Here is a 19529-nt window from a genome sequence, read left to right as displayed (position 1 = left end):
AACTAGGAATTCTGATGGAAATTTATGCTCACCCACAAAGACCAGGTTTTTATAGATCTCTAAAAATCACATCTCCATATAAAGTCTGCTGAACAGGGTCCAGGCATTTCCACTCCTCATCAGAGAAAGCAATTGCAACATCCTTGAACATCAATGGATCCTGTTGGTGTGGTGTGTCCTGGGAGAAGGCTGCGTGTGTGGCATTTGAGGGAGTTTTGGAAATAAAGTTTGTTCCTGCTTGAGTGGCTCCTGATTTTGTGCCCAGCCAGACTGCGGCATTTCTCAAGAGTATACTGGGTGAGCGCTGGTGCAGAATGACAGGCTGCTGCAGGTCAAGGGCACCGGGGGCCAACAGCTCCTTCAAGATCAACCCTGTAAAGCTGGAGGCCTGTGAGCAGTGTGCTGAGCTGACCCGACCAGCCAAAGGTGCGACAGCCACAAGCGCCGCAAGAGTGCCCAGCCCCAAGCACTTCCTACATTGAGGGGTACCATCCCGGGCTGATTGAGCTGTTTTAAACAATGATAAATGTTCTCTGTAAAGTTCATTTGATGTTAAGTCTAATTATGTCTCCATAGTTTGTTCCCACAGTTAACAGATGTTAATTTTTGTCAACTGTAGATTTCTATTTTCTCATAGTTTTCCCTGTCTTGTTCCTTTTTTCTTCAACCCATATGTAGCATTCTAAAAAATACATCATTTACACAATGTTTTTCAAGATGAAAATTTTCTTTCCTTTCTGACAGTGCTTTTTAAAAATATTCAAGCAATAAAGAAAAAAGTTAAGTGTTAGGTCTGTTGAGGTGGCTAAGGGAACAAACCACCAGGCAATAACCAATCAGGCACCAAGAGACAAGCAGTAATAACCACCTGTCAATCAGTAGGGTCTTCTGACTGATCCTGGAAGGACATGGAGCTCAGCAAGATCCCCTGACCAACCCCAGGAGGACAAGGGACCCTAAAAACCACCTTTTCATGTCCCAATCCCTCCTTTCCTGCCCTAAGCTCAATAAAATTTCAATCCTGCTGAGCCTGGTGCAATTCCCTCTGGGACCACTCTGTTGGACTAAAGGGTCTCGCCCAGGAGCAAATCTCAATAAAGCCTCATTCAGCAGCTTTTAGTCTATCTCCTTTTGGTCACCAGTGTCTGACCTTACATTAAGGTCTCCATATACGTGTCTACTTCCCCAAAATAACTTCTGTTAACATTGTAGTGTATTTACTTTCAGACATCTTATGTGTATATGCAAAAGTAGAATTATAATATAACATTTTTTCACTTAATGTGGTGAACAACTTTTTATTTCAACCTTTAAAGTTTTTCTTATCCACCAACTAAAAAACAATAAATAAATAGAAGGAAGACCACTAGAGTAGGGGAAGGGGAACAAGGGGAAAGAGGAGGAGAGGGAAAATGGAAGTATTGGGCATTGAAATGTATCAAATTATATTCCACACACATATAAATAGGTCCAAATGAATGCTGCCATTATGTATAACTATAATGCACTAAGAAAACAGAAAAACATTTTTAAAAGCTTATCTTTTTTACTAACAGTGTGCCATTTCATTGTGTGTGGATGTGTGTGTGTGTGTATACTAATTTATGTCACAACAGAAGTCATAGTGTTGCCATGCTACAAACGCACAGAAAGTATTAAGAAAAATTCAAAATTAAATAGGAACATTGGATAAGTGATTTAGTCAATTCATAGGAAGTGAAAAACAAGTGGCCCATAATCTTGTGAAATGCTGTTCAATTGCACTAATTAAATAAAAATTCAAACAACAGTGCAATCGCATTTTTGCCTATTAGCTTTGAGTGTGGGAAAGCAAAGGTTCCTTCACTGTTACAAGGGTGAAAATTGGCACAAACACATCAAAAGAGCAATTTCACATTCCATCTTAATATTTAAAATGTCTACACCCTGTGATCCAGTGGTTACATTTCTAGGACTCTAACCTTTAGAAATGAATGAGTGCACTAATAAATATGAACAATTCCATATATTGCAGCAATATTTGAGAGCAAAATGTAGAGCCAACCAGTAATTTTTCAATAGGTAAATGGTTAAATAAATGATGGTTCAATGCTCTGAAAATTTCTAATGAATGAAGTAAATCTTAGTGTATTATCATGAAAAAAATATACAGGAAGTAATTTTAGGTTAAAAAACTAAATTTCACAATAATATTCATGCTATTATCCTATTTTTGTAAAAAAATGTTTCTTAATTTTATATACTGTATATGTATTTATGTATTTCTGTGTACTTGTGACACAAATACATGCACATACACGTGTATATACTTAGGACATGCACACATTCACACTAGAAAAATGTCTGGAACATAACACCAAATGTTAAAAATAACTACCTCTGGTGATAAAACATTCACATCTTTATTTTAACAATAGATTTTTTTACAATGAAAAATCCAAATGCTATTTTGCAAATATGTAATCTAATTATTTAGAATATACATTTATGATAGTGTGTGTGTGTGTGTGTGTGTGTGTGTGTGTGTGTGTATGGGAATTTCCATCTGGAAATTGTTTCTGTGAAAATTGACAGTTTTAGAGCAGGTATAAATATGAGCAATTGCAGCTTGGCTTTAGTTTAATGGGCAGAAATGCAAGTACCAAATGACGGATAGCAGAGCCACTGTGGAAAGGAAAGTCTATATGACCTGACAATGAATTATATGTAAGTGGAGAGATAAGGATGAGTTAAGACACTGAAAGAAATTTGTAGATAGCATTATCCTATGTAGTGAAGCCAGAGGAGCTGCTTTTCAGGGGAAAATCATGACTTCAGAGTCTAGACATATGTATTTGTTTATTGCTACCAAATAAATTACTCCTAAATTTAGTGGCTAAAAAATTTGTTTCAGGCCCATGATCTCTGTGCCTAAGTTGGAAAATCCAAAAGCTGGGAGCTAGAATATTCTGATGGCCTCTTTACTAGCATGTCTAATGATTGATGCAACTGGTGATTGGTGTCACCTAGGAGCCTTGCTGGGACATTGACCAGAACCACCAACATGTGACCCCTTCATGTGGCCTCCTGGCTTCCCTACAACATGTTGGCTGGGTTCCAATTGAGAGAGCATTCTGATGAGGGAAATACAGAGAGAGATCTGCGTGGCAATCATATTGCCTTTCAGGACCTTGCCTTGGCCATCACAACACACTATCTCTACTGTATGCCATTGGCTACAGTAGTCACAAGCTCCCTTCTTCAGATTCAAGGGTGAGAAAACTAGACCTCACCTCCCAGATGGGAGAGTGTTAGTTATATTGTAAGAGCATGTGGGCTGAAATAAATGCATAGTTGTGCCCATCTTTGGAAAACAAATCTGTCACACTTCATCAGACCTTAAGGTGAATTGGACTATTAATGGCTTCATGGATTATCACTTTGAGATAGATTTGCATTCTTTTAGTCAGCTTTTTTATTGCTGTGACCAAAATATCTGACAAAAACAACTTAGAGGAGAAAAACTTCCTTTGGTGTTCATGGTTTCAGAGGTCTCAATCCATAGATAGCTGATTTCATTTCTCTGGAACCAATGTGAGGAAGCATTTCATGGTCCAGTGGATGAAAGCCACTCCCCTCATGGAAGCAAGGAAGCAAGAGGAGAAGGGTAAAGGGGCTACATGGCAGATGCACCCTTCAAGGGCATGCCCTTAGTGACTTACTCCTCCAGCCATGACCCACCTCCCTACAGTTATCACCCAGTCAGTTCATTCTAAGTAGGATGGATTGATTCAGTTACAGCTCTCATAACATAATAATTTTACCTCTAAATAACAGAAGCTTTCAGGAGACACATCATATCTAAGCCATAACATGCACATAGCCTAAGGACCCCAATGATATTCAATGCCTTAATCTAAACAAATAAGTTACTATAAAGTTGGTGATGCAACACCATTAATAGTAGGGAGCATGATTGAAGTATGAGAGTTTTAATCTTTGACTTAAAAGACATAATCTAAGAACTTTAAAAAGACTCAAAAAAGTCTTTCACATGGCTGTGTTAGCTTTCTGTTGCTATGACAAAATACCTCAGAAAAACAGTATATAAAGGAAATATTTATTTTGGCTCACAGTTTCAGAGGTTTCAGTCCATGGCCACTTGGCTCATGTTTTCTTGGCCTGTGGTGAGGCAGAACATCATGGCAGAAGGAGAGTGTTAATTATATTGTAAGAGATAGATTTGCATTCTTTTAGTCAGCTTTTTTATTGTTGTGACCAAAACACCTGACAAAAAACAACTTAGAGGAGAAAAAGTTCCTTTGGTGTTCATGGTTTCAGAGGTCTCAATCCATAGATGGCTGCATGGGCTCTCTCTCAGCAAGGAGGTCCACGGAACACCATAGAGGAGAGTGTGGCTGCGGAGTCACTAATAAAGACCTCCAGAGACCAAGCAAGAAGCAGGTCTGATTTTATTGTGTAGTCACCATGTATACATACTCAGACAGTAGTTAAGCAGATCAATGCAATTTCTGGCCAACTGTCCTTGCAGCGACCAATTGAGGAGTGGGCCATGGAGCAAGTGCAAGGACTGCAACACAGGGCCTCATGCCCAGAGCTGTGCCTATGGGGTAAACGGCCTGCTGCTCACCTGCTGAGCATGAGGGGAGGGGCCTGCCACTCAGATGCCCTTAACATATGACATGTATGCAGTACTCCATGCACTTGTTCCTACCACTGCCCCCTCTGACTGCTGCAAGGACTTCAGCCAGCATTGATGTTTTTCGTTCAGTGGCACTTACATGGTTACATAAGTGTCTCAAAACACAAGAAAAAATTATCACCATTATAAACAGTAGGGCCAGAGTAATAGCATTATAGGGATTAGTTAATTTGGCTATCAGGTTTTTCCAATGTTCAGTCAATCCCTGGAAGAAAGAAGAAGTTGTCAAGATACACACCTTCATTTCACTGATTTTGACAACTGCATTAGTAAGATTATAGTCACAACATAGTTAGCATCCCAAGTGCCCTTAATATACTGAGAAAAATTGAAGAAGTATAAGGTTACATTCTGAGATACAGCATATTGGATGACACAAATACTATGAAATTCAGAGTCACAAGTGAGCCTTTGCAACAGAATAAGTAGTTGTTCCTGGTGGAGGTCTAGTTCTTGCTGAATGACTAAAATAAGGGCTCAGGACATTTTATTTAAGTCATTTTTAACAGCAAAGGCTTCTTCCCTGAAAGTAGACAAATTGTTTACAGTCTGAGAAGTCTGGATACTCTGAGTGAGTGAAGCAGAGGCATTGGCTGTGGTGGCGATGGCAGCTACCAGGACAATAATCCCAGCGATGATGAGGCTAATTGCAAGGTATGTCTGGTGTAGGATCTCACTCAGAAGATTCTTCATCTCCATGTCCTGTGAACTTCTCCACTCTCTGGACAGGTTCACTGGACGCCAGATTGCTGGGGGCACTCTGAGGATAAATATACATTTAGCTTTCATAGCATGAATTAAATAATTTGTGAGCCAGCAGGATGTATTGACTGCACAAAGGATCTCTGTATGAGTGATATTTGTGCCATCAGTATCATTGATTATTAGCATGGCAAAGGGTGGCATAACAGAAGCCTGTGCATAGTGGGTATGGGTATAATTTGGCATAAAGGCAAATCCATGGTCAGGGTCTGGACTCAATATTGACACATTCATCCAGCCGGTTGCTACCCATTTGATGGGTCTAGCAGCTAATAATATTATGCATTATGCTATACTGATTTCCTGCATAACAGTTGGTAACAGCTTGTCCCATGTAGCAGGTACTTCAGTAGCCCATGTGGTTTTGGAGCACATAAGTTAATTCCAGGGAGCTGTGCCTACCCAGGCACATAGATGTTGTTCTTCTCCAGAGAAATTCTGCTTATCAAGGAGATAAGGTATGGCAGTGACACATTGATTCCATAGGATTCTGTCATTATCTGAGGGGGGCTTTCCAAAAAGCATTGTTTGGCATGTTGACAGCAAGAGTTTCTTGCATTTGCCATGGGGGAGTCTATGGCTATAGGCAGTATTAACCATAACTCTATGGTGAGTGAGAGACAGCCCAACACATGACTTATTATAGTTGTCTTCAATAGTTTCATTGACAAGAGCAAAACGAAGGAGACTGTCTGGATTACAGGTTTTACTATCCACTACAGAGAAACAAATAGGCAGAGTGGGTATGGAAATGCTGGTATTCCATGGTACAGTTACCTTCTGGATGGATAGCTCAGGGTCAATAAGGTTTGAATTATTAGAGAAGACCTTGGGTAAAGCCCCTTCCCAATTAGCAACAGCCAGAGGGGTGGTCTAGTGACCAAGCCTCCCAATTTACCTGATGGGAGGCTTCACTGTTAGCAGTGAGCACCACACATAATAGGACCATCATCATAGGCCCAGGGGTGGAATTGCCACAAGGCAAAGGGGCCTATCTGATGGCTTGTTCAACAAGACCTTTAGTACCACCCCAGGTTACTTTACGTAAGGTCTGTTTGCCTTGTTGTGTGCTTTGTGGGGTTTTTCCTCCAGAGTAAGTTCCTTCATCTTTTTGGTTGATGGCTCTGGGGGTCCAGGGCTTAACATACTGGCAGGCCCCCAGATGGGATGAGGTTCCTGTTAACATATGCAAACCCTCGACCCATGGTTAGAAGGGGCCCTGGACTATTCCATTCATTTGTTATGGGATCCTTCCACAAAACCATAGGTAAATGGGAGGGACCCGTGAGGGGGTCCAATGTTTATGGGCTGCTGTTTCTGTAGAAAATTTTTCAAATTGAAAGAAAATTTAAAGCAAATAAGGTTTTGTTCAAGGCATCACAAGGGGACTTAATATAGTTTTCTCCCTCTGTTTTGTACCATGGTCTTTAATTCCTTGTGTATTCTTTCTATGATGCCTTGAGTCTAACGGTAGTAGGGGATCCCAGTTACATGCTATAAATGCCAATCATTGCAAACCGCCTGATAAGTCTTGCAAGTATAGGTAGGCCCATTGTCAGTTTTAATAGACATGGGAACATCCATAATTCCAAAACATTTAAGTAGATGGGAGATGACTTTTTTGTGGTTTCTTCTGTGGAGGCTATGACCATCACAAAGCCTGAATAGATATCAATGATTACATGAATATATTTTTTTCCAAAAGGTGCATAATGATTGACATCCATTTGCCATAAAACATTAGATTTTAACTCTCAGGGATTCACTCCAACAGGTTGTAAAGGGCCAATGAAAAAAAAAAACCAGGGTGCATATTTTTTGCGGTCTTTGACTAGCAGTCTGCAAGCCTCTTTAGTCCTGCTTTTATGTAGCTGCCATGGCTGAGGCCAGCAGAAAGGCTTGAGCATCTTGTGTCCCTCTATCATGGGTGGCCAAAATCCAGTCATCCAGTGTGCCATTTTGTACTGGCACCACTGCTGCTCTATGTTCCTTATTTAATCTGTCCCAGATCAGTTCCTTGACTAAGGCAGCCCTCGCTCCCTCATGAGACACCTTCTTTTCTACTGTTTTGTTTACCCTGCAATAAACTGTGACAAGTCCTCAGTGGCTTTCTGCCTGAAGCCCTGTATAGAAACTGGTACCTCTCCCAGCTGGTAACTTCCTCCTGGCTCTCAGAGCACAGAGTTGCACCTGATCAAAATAATTTGGAGGGCCTGTGGCTTGTACTGCAGGAGAACTCTAGATTCCTTCTTCCTGCAAGCATTCAGCTGAGAGGTTAACATTTATGGTGTGGTTATAATCCCCCTTCTGTTGACATTCATAATAGAAAAATGCCTTCCATTTAAAAAATCTTGCAGGCTCAAGAGCTGCTCTGGCTAGGACTTTCCAGTCCTGAAGGCAATTAAGTTTAAGACTGAGTGATTCCAGCATTTGCTCTGCAATGCCCCCTGGGGTCCATCCTCTTTCACTGCCTTCTTTAATTCCTTCAGGGTACCCAATGCACATGGATAACAAATGGCAGGACACTGTGGAAAGGGGGCTGTGTTTACTGGGAAGGCTTGTACTCCCTTACCCCACTTTTCATCTTTTATCCTACATAGATCTTCAAAGGGATCTCTGGCCTCTTGGAATGGGTTTCTGGGAGACCATGGCTTGGGCCTGTCTGATGGCCTGGTCATTTCTAAACTATTATAGTCCCTTTCTGGCTTTGGCATTGCCTCATAAGGAGGTAGTTGCCATTGACTTAGGAAAGGATACAGTCTTTGCCTGTCAGTAGAAGACACACTTGTACCATTTGTGGTCACCTCTTCCTGCACCATGAGGCTAGAGGTATTGTTTCCTGCCTCTCTCCCTCCTGCACCTGTTGTGGTTGCTTATTTTGAAGTAGATTCTCACCCCCGCTTTTCTGTGTCTACTGTGATTGCTTGCTTTGAGGTAGATTTTTGCCCCCACTTTTTTCCCCTTGCCTGTTTTTCACAGCTTCATCTTCCCTCAGGGCCATCATTATATGACAAGGGTCTCTTACAGGGCCACCTAAACTTTGATGAATGGTGATCACAATAGAGAAAAAAATGTATTGGTAAAGTATACTCCTGTCTCACTTCAACTTGCCACACATTTGCCATTATCTTGTTCCATATTGTAGGATCAAAAACATCAGCAATATTGATCCACAGGTTAGTGTTTATATACCAGAACTTCTGGGCTTCTCTCTTATTCAGGGTTAAACTTCTAGTATCTAATATAGTGCACAGCACTTGCAGCTGCAAGTCTTTGGTGGAACTCAGTAGGTTCCCCATTTCCCCTTCCTCACTGCTCTGTGAGGGGCCACACCCTGTCTTATAGGGTTACCTCAGGTCCCTGTTCAGGCGCTAGCTGTGTGGGCACTCTCTTGTCCAGCCAGGAGGTCCATGGAACAATGTAGAGGAAAGTGTGGTGGTGGAGTTGCTAATCAAGACCTCTGGAGACCAAGCAAGATGCAGGTCTAATTTTATTGTGCAGTTACCATGTATACAAAGTTGGTCAGTAGCTAAACAGATTACAGGCAGCCACCAATACAATCTCTGCAGTCCTTGCAGCAACCAAGTGGGCCATGGAGCAAGTGTAGGGACTGCAACACATGGCCTCATGTCCAGGGCTGTGCCTATGGGATAAGTGGCCTGCTACTCACATGCCTAGCATGAGGGGAGTGGCCTGCCACTCAGATGCCCTTAACGAATGCCATGTATGCAGTACTCTATGCACCTGTCCCCACAGGGGATTGTGGAGCAAAGCTTCTCAACTCATGGTGGTTGGAATGCAAAGAAAGAAAGGAACCAGCTGGGGCAAGATACACTCTTCAAAGGCACACTCCCAGTGACCCAACTTTTCCAACTAGGCCTCACCTCCTGAAGCTTAGATCAACTCCCAATAGTGCCATTAACTGGGGGCCAAACCTTCAACATATGAGTCTTTGAGATACATTTCAGATCCAAATCATAACAATGGCATTCAAGGTTCTCTGTAATCTGGCTCTTGTCTAATTCTTGTGGTTAATCTTCCATCTATTCTTAATTTACATCTTAACTTCAATGCATGCCAAATGTCTACAAGCTTATCAAACTAACTCTATTAAGTCAGCTTCTTTAGAAGAAGGGCCCAAGGCAGGGATTTGGGTCCTTGGGTCCTTGATGGAGAGCTTTCAGGGAGAAGGGAGTGAAGGAAACACAATGGGGCAGGGGAGAAAGCAAAGCAAGAATGTGGGCTGATTTGCAGTCAAGCTTAGGTCCAGAAAGGTGATGCCATTCTCATTGGCTGCAGGTTGGGGAAGAGGTCAGGGCAGACTACTGATGTGATAGGGTGTGACCTCCATCCAAGGTGGCTTCCACTCCTAAGGGAAGTTTTCTGGAGAAATGGGAGTAGTCTTCAAATGAGGCAGCTGTAGGATTGGAGTCCTGGCCAGTAAAGAGAGCCTGGGAAACTGGGGACCTGGGAAGGCCACCTGTGGGGTCATCACACAAAAGAGCCCATTTCAAGGCTTCAGACTATGGTACCTATTATTTATTTATTCTGAGAGATAATTGCCTCTCTGTCACTAACTCTTCTTCATCTCAGGTGAAATTCATGTGCACCTCTTCCAGGAGGCTTTCTATGATAAATAACTCTTCAGCTACATCCTCTTCATCTATGCTCATGTAGAACCTTGTGTAACCCTGTCTCTGAGCATTTACTGCACCAAATTAGAAATATCTGTCTCTATATCAGGCTTTTCCAGTGGAGTGGCAGCTTACCAAGGCAGAAACCATGTCCTGTTTGTCTTTCTACCTCAGTCATATAGCGAAATGCCAGCAGAACCTATGTAGATATCTGATGAACTGAACACCAAGTAAATGGCTTCTGTGGCCATGTAAGTCCAGCTGGCTGTGCTGCCAGAACTCTGCCACGTGGGAAGAGGGAAAATCAGAGACTAGCAATATTCTTGGAATGAATTAAGTGATTTAACTAGGGTTTCTCACTGTAGCGAAGTAAAAATATGATTCTACTATTCCTTTTTTTTTCTTTGCAGTGCCATGAATGGAACTCAAGGCCCCAGCATGATAGGTAAGCACTTTACCAGTGAACTAAGCTGAAGCCCTATGGATACATTTTAAAGGACACATTCTAACATTGATTCAATGTTGTCAATTTTTAAGAACAGACTGGGAGCGGGGGAGAGAAGGAGGAAGAAGACAACACTTTAGCAGGAATCAACATATTTGTTTTTTAATTAGAGGAAATGGTTTGGTATAAAAGCTGGTTTAGAATTCTTCAGATCACAGATCCTCCTATGAAGTTAAAAGGAAAGTTAAAAGAGAAACTAAAATATACTGGCCCTAGGGGCTAAATAAGATGCAAAGGGCCTAAACCAAAAAGAAGGCAGCAGGGAGGTGGATTCAAGTGATATCCAAAAGGTAATAACTCCACACCACTCGATGGCTTGGTGGATGTAGTGGAAACAAGAGATGGAAGAAGATTCTAGGTTTCTGGAGACGGGAGAGGATAGGACTGTCTGTGACAGGCCTCCCTCACCTTTGTGCTTAGAGTCACTCTATGTGTCATATGCACCCCTGGGACTCCACAAACACAATAATGATTCTCTTCCCTGGTGAGATCGTGTCATTCTACATACTACAGGGTGCTTGGGGTGGTGGCCTCAGGGGATTAAGGTAGAAAGAGGAAGACTCCACAGAACTTATGAAGGGGAAAGATGGAAATTCTGGGTCCTCAGTGCAGACACTCCTGCACCCTGACTTGTGGCAGGAAGTTACCCAAGTGGGAAAACCTGCTGGGGATCTTTTGGGGGACTGCCCTGGGCCAAGTTTCATCACCAGCTATTTTATTTTTAGCCTACACCAGCTCTCAGAACAACCAGGTGTATAAATGTCCATACAGCTAGCTCTGCCTGGACCCTGGCAGAAGGGAATAGCTAAAAAAAAGGGGGATTATATTCAATCTTCTGCTGTGCATTTGGCTAGCCTTTGATTGACAGACACCTGGATTTCACTTTGATTTTCTGTGTGTCCCACTATCATCCCTCACCAGCTCTTCTCCCATCAGGTTTCAGAAAGAGGGTTCCCTGAGCAAAAGTTGATCAGTACTCTACTCCTTCTAAAATATGTCCTCCTTCTTGTTGCTTCCATGACTTCCTGTATGACAGCATTTAATATGTTATCACACCTGCTCTTTTGCTTATTTTCCTTCTAGAATATAAGGTTTATGAGGGTATGGGCTATAATTTTTTGCAGTGATGGGGATTAAACCCAAGATCTTGCATATGCTAGGCAAGCATTCTACCACTGAGATACAGCTACAAGTATTTTTAGAATTTATTTTGAGATGAGATTTGCTGAGTTGCCCAGGCTAACCTTGAATTTGTGATCCTCATTCCCCGGCCTCCCAAGTAGTTGGGATTACAGGAATGCACCACTGTGCCCAGTGGACTATGTCTATTATTGCTTGTATTTAATACTTATGAAGAGCTTATTCTCTACTAAGCACTTCTATAGGCTCTTTATAAATATTAGTTCATATAATCTTCAAAACAATCCTAGATGCTATTATTATTACTGTTATTTCAATGATGAAGCTGGAACAGAGAGAGGTTTAATAACTTGGCTAGGGTCACAATCTGGTAAATGGAAGACCTGGAATTTGACCCATCAAATCCAAGGTCGTAATCCCTAAAGTGTGCTGTTTCCCTTTTTCCCCTATGTATCCTCATTGCCTGTCATCTAGGAGGCCCAAACAAGAAATATTTGAAGAAAACCAAGAAAGAATGACTAAATGAACAGAGTGCAGAAATACAATCCTTTGTGAGGGCAGCAGGAAGAAATGAGTAGCTACAGATGGGAAACAGGTTAAGTTAGGAATTAGCAAATGTGGAAAAAAAAGTTCAAGGGGTCAAAAGACTCAGGGAGAAATGGCAGGTGATGAAAAACAAGACAGATGGGGTGGGAAAGGCAACTGACAAACAGCTGTGCAATCAACAAAGGAAAATATAGAGCAGACCATTGGAATTGGCCAGGGCCAGGCCACTGGGGACCTCTGAGCAGTTTCCATGGAGTGCTGGGAAGAGAAACCATATCGTATGTGTTTGAGGAGTGAGTGGGTGGTGGAGAAAGCAGGCAGAAGGGAAGTTGAGCTTCCCTCTGAGCCATGAAAGGCAGGATTTGGGAAGAGGTTAAGTAAGGTGTTTTTGTCAAGATGTGGTGATTAGGAGCTGCTTGAAGCCAAGAGGGAAGAAATCTTCGGAGGGAGAAGTCAAAGAGGCCTTCACCAAAGCAAAGTGTCAGTCTCCTACATGGTGTTGGACCACATGGTGGCCAGCCAAATGAAGAGCAAAGTCTGCTAACATCTGTGTGAAGGGATTAGAAGCCAGGAGAGTAGTACCTTGTACAAAATTCCTTCCTAAGAAGCAAATGTGGCCTCAGACATGAGGTAGAGAAGTCTGGAATAGGGGAGTGTGATAAGGTAGAAAAGCAATTGATTTAGGGGCTCCTAGTGAATGAAAAGCAGATGAAGAGCAGAGGCATAAAGAAGAAAGAGCAAACTCTTTTCAAGAGCCCACAAGTTCAAAAATCATGAGAAGACTAGAAATAAGATAGGATGGATAGAGATCAATAGAAAAAAAAGAATCAGTTTACTGGCCAGAGGCCTGAAGTTAGGTAAGAGTTGGGAAGAAGATTTGACTGAGGGTGACAGTAAGCAGTGCCCCCCACAAAAGTCACTTTATAAAGTAGGATGATTGGAACATAAAAGATGCTGCCAGAGTTGGGAGGGGGAGGATGTCAACTCAAGATCTTGGTCTGAAGGAGACTACTGGGGCCCAAAATTAAAAGGCTATGGATCCCTAGGGACAAGAACTTGGGCCTACTAGCCAACTCATAGAGGCTGACAGGCAGGGGCAACAAGGTAGGGCTGAGTAGCCCTAGGAAAAGAGCCACAGGATAATACTCAAGTAGGAAAACAGTGAAAGAGTGAGAACCACAGCATAGTTGACAATTTCTTTCCTCAGCCATGGATTTTTATTTTATTATGTATTTATTTATTTTTGAAGTACTTGGAATTGAACCTAAGGCCTCACATATGCTAGGTAAGTACCCTACCACTGAGATACATCCCCAGCACAACAACCATTTATTAAGCAAGTATTTTGTACCACAAATTGGTTACAGGTACTGACTGAGCTCAAGGAGTTTACATTCTGGTGGGAGAGATAAGTCCATTCAAGGCACAAATAACCCCAATACAAGGGGTTTGATCTTTTGTAGCAAAAAAAAAAATGTCAAAAGAGTTCTAAGGTCACAATCTAGTAAATGGCAGAACTGGAATTCGACCCCCAAATTAGTGTTGATGTAATGCCAAAGAAACATGCTATAGAGGTCTGTAACCATCTACTATAATATACAGTTTATTTTCCTTCAGAAAAGGAAGAGTATTTGCACCCTGAGGGCTTAGGTTTTGGCTTAATTTGAGTAAATAATACAAGCAGTAATTGTTGTTTTTTGTACATTGTCACCATTTTGTATTTTTAAAAAATATTTTGTTTTTTAGTTGTAGTTGGACACAATACCTTTATTTTATTTATTTTTATGTGTTGCTGAGGATCAAACCCAGGGCCCCACACATGCTAGGTGAGCGCTCTACTGCTGAGCCACAACTCCAGTCCCACCACTTTTGTATTTTATGAGACATGGATATTTTTCAGATTCTGTGTTTTCATCATTTCAATTACATTTGAGCTCATGCCACAAAGAATAAATAACATGCTTTGTTAGAAAAAAAAAAATATATATATATATAGAAAGGCATTTACCTGCCTGGGAAGTATACCTTTTTTCAGAGGTCCACACTGTGGGAGCTGCAGGTCCTCAACCACTGCAGAATTGTGTAAATGAAACTATTTGTCCTTTACTAATACTGGTAAATCATTTTTGAAAATATTTTTGAAGGGCTGGGGATGTGGCTCAAGCAGTAGCCCGCTCACCTGGCATGCGTGCGACCCGGTTTCGATCCTCAGCACCACATACAAACAAAGATGTTGTGCCCACCGAAAACTTAAAAATAAATATTAAAAAAATTCTCTCTCTCTCTCTCTCTCTCTCTCTCTCTTTCTCTCTCTCTCTCTCTCTCTCTCTCTCTCTCTCTCTCTCTAAAAAAAAGAAAATATTCTTGAAAATCATTTTTGTATTATTAACCTGGGAGGGACTTTTTCAAATACTTTTTATGTGATTTTTAACATAGTCTCTTCTAATTATTAAAGTAATTCACACTAGTTGGAAAAAAAGTTGAGAGAAAGTATAGAGGATATTTTTTTAATGTTATCTTAAAATACCACTTGTGAACTGGGGGTATATCATGGCTTAGCAGTCCTTTATATATATATATATATATATACACACACACACATATACACATTTTCATATATATGAAAATATATATGTATATAAATGTATATGTATATATATATATATCACAATAAAATATAAACTTCTAATAAAAATTCTATAATTCTTCAACAAAAGGATAGTCTAAGCAATCAACCAAGCCAACACATGTATTTTGGCAGGCTGAACATGTCATGTTATTACTCAGAATAGACTTTAACAAAAACTGAACTAGGTGGTTCCAGGTAATGATCTTCTCCCTGCTTAATGATGGGCAGAATTCTTAAATGGCCCCCATTATCTACATCTACTGGTATTATTACGTCCAGTGCAATCTCCTACAGGACCTGTGGCTTGCTTCTGGTGGATAGAACATGGCAAAGGTAATGGATGTTACTCTCATTATTATGTTATATAAGGTTCCACATTAGCAGATTGGAGTGGGAGATTTCCCTGCTGGCCCTGAAGAAGAGGCCATGACCCCATGGCTGGGAACTGCAGTAGCAGGTGGACCTGAGGGGGGCATCTAGCCTACAAACATACAGCCTCAAGGAAATAAGTTCTGCCAAGAGTCTGCATGAGCTCAGAAAATTATTATTTTTCCAGTTGAGCCTCCAAAAGAAAATGGCCTGGGCAGGCCTTGATTATAGCCTTATGAGAGTGAGTAGAGAATACAGCTAGCTAAACCCAGACCCCTGACTTCTGGAAACCCTGAGATAGGTAATAGATGTATGTGCCATTTCAAGCTGCTGAATTTGTGGTAACTTGTTAGAAAGAAATACAAAACTAACACACAGACTCCTACCAATTCTGTACTTTTAGTACCCTAGCCCATATAGCTATTGTCCTCCAATAATATTTGTATCAGCATGGAAATGGGGGCTTCTTGTATCTTTTTCATCCTTATTTCACCATCAGTTTTGTAATATTCCACCACACTGGCCTTAAATACACCATGCATAGTACAGTTTCTGACTGAATTTTTGTTGATACCATTCCTTCCTTCCCTCCTTTCCCCTTTTGTGCCTTGACCTTGAAACTTTTCTGAACTTCTAGCACACAGACCATTGCTTCCATTGCACTTTTTATTTGCATCACTGTCTGTCCCTGATTCATACACTCCCACGTAACCTCTTTTAAAGTCGTATTTCCCTGAAAATACTATTGAATAGGTATATAGAATATATATAACACAGAATAAATACATAGGATGTCTATATAGAATATTTAAAAGATTATACACATGTGTGTGAGATTATCTCTACTCACCAAAACTGCAAACTCATTGAAGCTCAGGATTCTACATTATGGTCTACATCGTGTTGCTAGAAATAATCTGTATTTTAAAATGGTATCACATGGTTACAACCATGTCTGGTTGATCACTAACTTACTGAGCCCTTCCTCAGAGGCAGACCTGAGAGCATCCCCATTGTTACCCTAACCACGGGAGCTGCAATTTCCTATTCTGAAAATTGAATATGATGTCATCTTCCATAATTATTTCAAAGATTAAAGAAGCCTACCATGGGTGTCCTTCACTTCATGGGTGCCTAATCATGAATTGAGGCAGAATCTCGGTTGGCAAACCTTCCATGTGTAGAGGCTGTGCAGAGACGCAGTCGTGGAATTATCACAGGCAGGCCAATGCTTCAAGGAGCTCAATAAAACTGAAGAAGTCCGTGCATACAAAAAGCCAGTTTCAGCATCTCTTAGATTTAGTTTCCTTTCTAACTAGATATACATGGAATACAAGGTCAGCAAATAATGCGCAAATACTGATCAAGACAGGGCTGAATCCAAAAGAATGTGAATAATTCTGGCCAGGAAAGAAATTTGCCGCTTCTGAAATGTTTTGGGCTTAGCCAGTGGCAGGATTTACCGATTGCATTTAGGAAACCATTTTCTGTGCGGCATTTCTGATGTGTCCAAGCATCTACTTCTGTAATTCTGTATAACTGTTGCTCAATTCACTATTCATTTTGAATTACCATCTTTGAGGAGCAAGAGAAAATCTATCCAAACCACCGGCGTGTATCATGCTAAAGGCTTCCAAGCCCTTTAAGGGAGAATCTGAGCCTACCAAGGGTCCTTTACATTTCACTTTACCCCCTGCCATGGTTCTAATTTCAACCCTCTGGGTTCCCCAAGTGCCTCCCCTTGCCTTGTCCTCCGATGAATATGCAAATCAAAGATAATTGGTAGCCAATGGCGTGGATTGTGGTCACAGGGTACTGATAGTAGGTTAGCGAACAGAAGTTATGTGAGGGTGAAGAAAGGGAGCTCTCAGTCTGGGGCGAGCGCTCTAGTCAGCACCGAGGGATGCTTAGGCAGTAGTCCTGGCAGCAGCAGCAGCGGCGGAGGTAGTTGTGGTGGCAGGAGGAGAGGGGAGGGAGAGGCCCCTGAGAGCTACACAGGCTCACACTTTCAAGTTCCCCTGCAGGGAGAGGAGGTGGGGCTGCTAAAAGAGGACTCCAGGAGCTGTCCCATCTCGTCTCCTCCTCTTCCTCTTCCTCCCTGCCCTCTGGCTCTGCTAAAGAGTTCAGGGTTGGGTGGCCATACGTGGCAGTGAGGGCAAGAGGGCCAGGAGAGTGGGGAGCAGAGCCAGGGGTGCGGGACAAGATGCCCATCTGGCTGTTCTTCATAGACAGGTCCACGTCCATGAACCAGCGCACTGACCTGGGCACCTCCTATTTGGACCTTGCCAAGGCGCTGTGGAGTTATTTTTGAAGGTAAGCGAGGGGAGGGGAGTGATGGGTCTCGCACCTGAAGGATTGGGAGGTGGATTTAGGGGCTTCTGTAACGCTAGTGTCATTCCGCTCCTTTCCGAGGCAATCCCCTCCATCATCCCTCGCCCTGCAGCTGCGCTCCTGGGAATCGGCCAGTCGCGGAGACCGGGACATGTTAGTCACCTACGACGAGTCCCCGTACAGCCTCAAGATAAGCGGGCCATCCAGGGAGTTGTGGGCGGGAAGGGGCAGCAAGTTGGTTGAGGCTGCCTGCGCCCAGGACCCTCAGGCGTGCAGGCGTGGGTGGGGGGCACAGAGGGCGGGAGCAGCAGTGCAGTCAGCCGCTTCCCAGGGGCCGCAGTGACCAGGATTGGGAGAGGAGAGGCTCCTCTGAGGAGATGGAAAGGAGGAGGGGAGGGAGGAGGAGGAGGAGGAAGGAAGGTGGAGTGGGGATGGGTGGGGGGCTTTGCACTCTGAGGCTTCGAGCCCACCCCCGCCCATTCGGGAATCTGTCCGCCCAGGCAGCTCCCAACCCCCAGGTCTGGAGACTCCCATTGCTTTCTGCTGGGGACTCGGTCACGTTCAGCTGGGTCTACTGTTCAGCTTAGCTACTGATAGTGTTTCATCTGAGATTCCAGCGAAGCATTGATGTGGGGGGAGAGATGCCCAGGCACAACCCGAAAGGGGCAGAACTTTTTAGGGACCTGGCCTATTTGCATCAGAAATTAGGTTTGTGCCAGCCACGTAGGGATTTGTCCAGGGACAAGTAAGAAAGGAAGGGAAGACTAAAATGTGACCAGTTATACCCATCAAATTCGATGAGTAGATTCTCAGGGTTCTTATCCACGGGAGAAAAGTAGGGAGGACTTAGCCTCCTGGGATAGTTCATTTATGCTCCCATGGCGAGGAGATGAAGAACTTCTTCGGCTGCAGTTGCCAGATACAGAACTCAAACTGGTAAATCAACCTGTGTAAGAGGCATGCTTGAATATATTATCATTTTAAAGTTATTACCATAATCCTTGACGTCTTTCACTAGACTTTGGAATTATCTCCAGAGTGCTGCGGAGTGCAGTCTGCCTGCGTTGTAATCCCTTTCAGCAGAGTGAGATGTTTTAATGAGTGGAATCTACCAGACTGAATAGTTGGCCAAAGAGTTCCCTTCAGACATAAGAAAACCAAAGGGGGACTAATTTGGTAGCTTTAGTTAACAGTTTGATTAACAGGTCCGCGTTGACACTGTTATGATTTCATTGCTTTGTTTTCAGGTGTGTTTTTTTTTAATTTATCTTTTTAGAAAGTAGATATCTTTCAAAATGCCATTAGCTGTTTGAAAATGTCAGTTTCCTGAAAGTGGGAATTTTTTACATCTACAAAAAGCAGAAATTTGTACATCCTGGCTTTAAATGGCCACAACTTTTGACTACTAATACAGATGAGAACCCAGCATTTGTAGTGTGAACATTTGAAGGCATACTCCTCAGTGTGGAATAGTAAAAAGGATGAACTACAAAGTAGTGTGCCTATGTTTTTCCTTTAAAGGGACAACTTACTAAAAATGCTAAGACACACACACACACACAGAGATATCATTTATATATATATATATATATATATATATATATATATATATATATATATATATATATATATTTCATGAAACTTGCATGGCAATATTTATAGAATCCTTTTCTTTGGAAAGGTAAAAGAAAGTTTTATCCCACTCTTTTTTTTTTTTTAGTTTTCGTTAATATTTCTTTTTTTTTTATTATTGGTTGTTCAAAACATTACAAAGCTCATGACATATCATCTTCCATACATTTGCACAATTCACAATAGCTAGACTTTGGAATCAACCTAGATGCCCTTCAATAGATGAATGGATTAAAAAACTGTGGCATTTATACACAGTGGAGTATTACGCAGCACTAA

The 19529-nt window shown here is 42.0% G+C and overlaps 2 long non-coding RNA genes across 2 annotated transcripts in view; one reads left to right on the top strand and one right to left on the bottom strand.

Annotated features, from left to right (window-relative positions):
- The window catches only part of LOC120889441 (uncharacterized), a 161478-nt gene that overhangs the window by 119081 nt on the left and 22868 nt on the right, over nucleotides 1–19529 (bottom strand). The window lies entirely within an intron of this gene.
- Nucleotides 17407–19529, top strand: part of LOC120889439 (uncharacterized) — a 32925-nt gene continuing 30802 nt past the window's right edge. Inside the window, exon 1 of the long non-coding RNA XR_005733327.2 lies at nucleotides 17407–17600. This is a non-coding gene — a long non-coding RNA (uncharacterized LOC120889439). The remainder of the gene's footprint in view (nucleotides 17601–19529) is intronic.

The sequence above is a fragment of the Ictidomys tridecemlineatus genome, chromosome X (genome assembly GCF_052094955.1).
Source record: "Ictidomys tridecemlineatus isolate mIctTri1 chromosome X, mIctTri1.hap1, whole genome shotgun sequence".
Classification (NCBI taxonomy): Eukaryota; Metazoa; Chordata; class Mammalia; order Rodentia; family Sciuridae; genus Ictidomys; species Ictidomys tridecemlineatus.
This window is presented reverse-complemented; position numbering and strand designations above follow the sequence as displayed.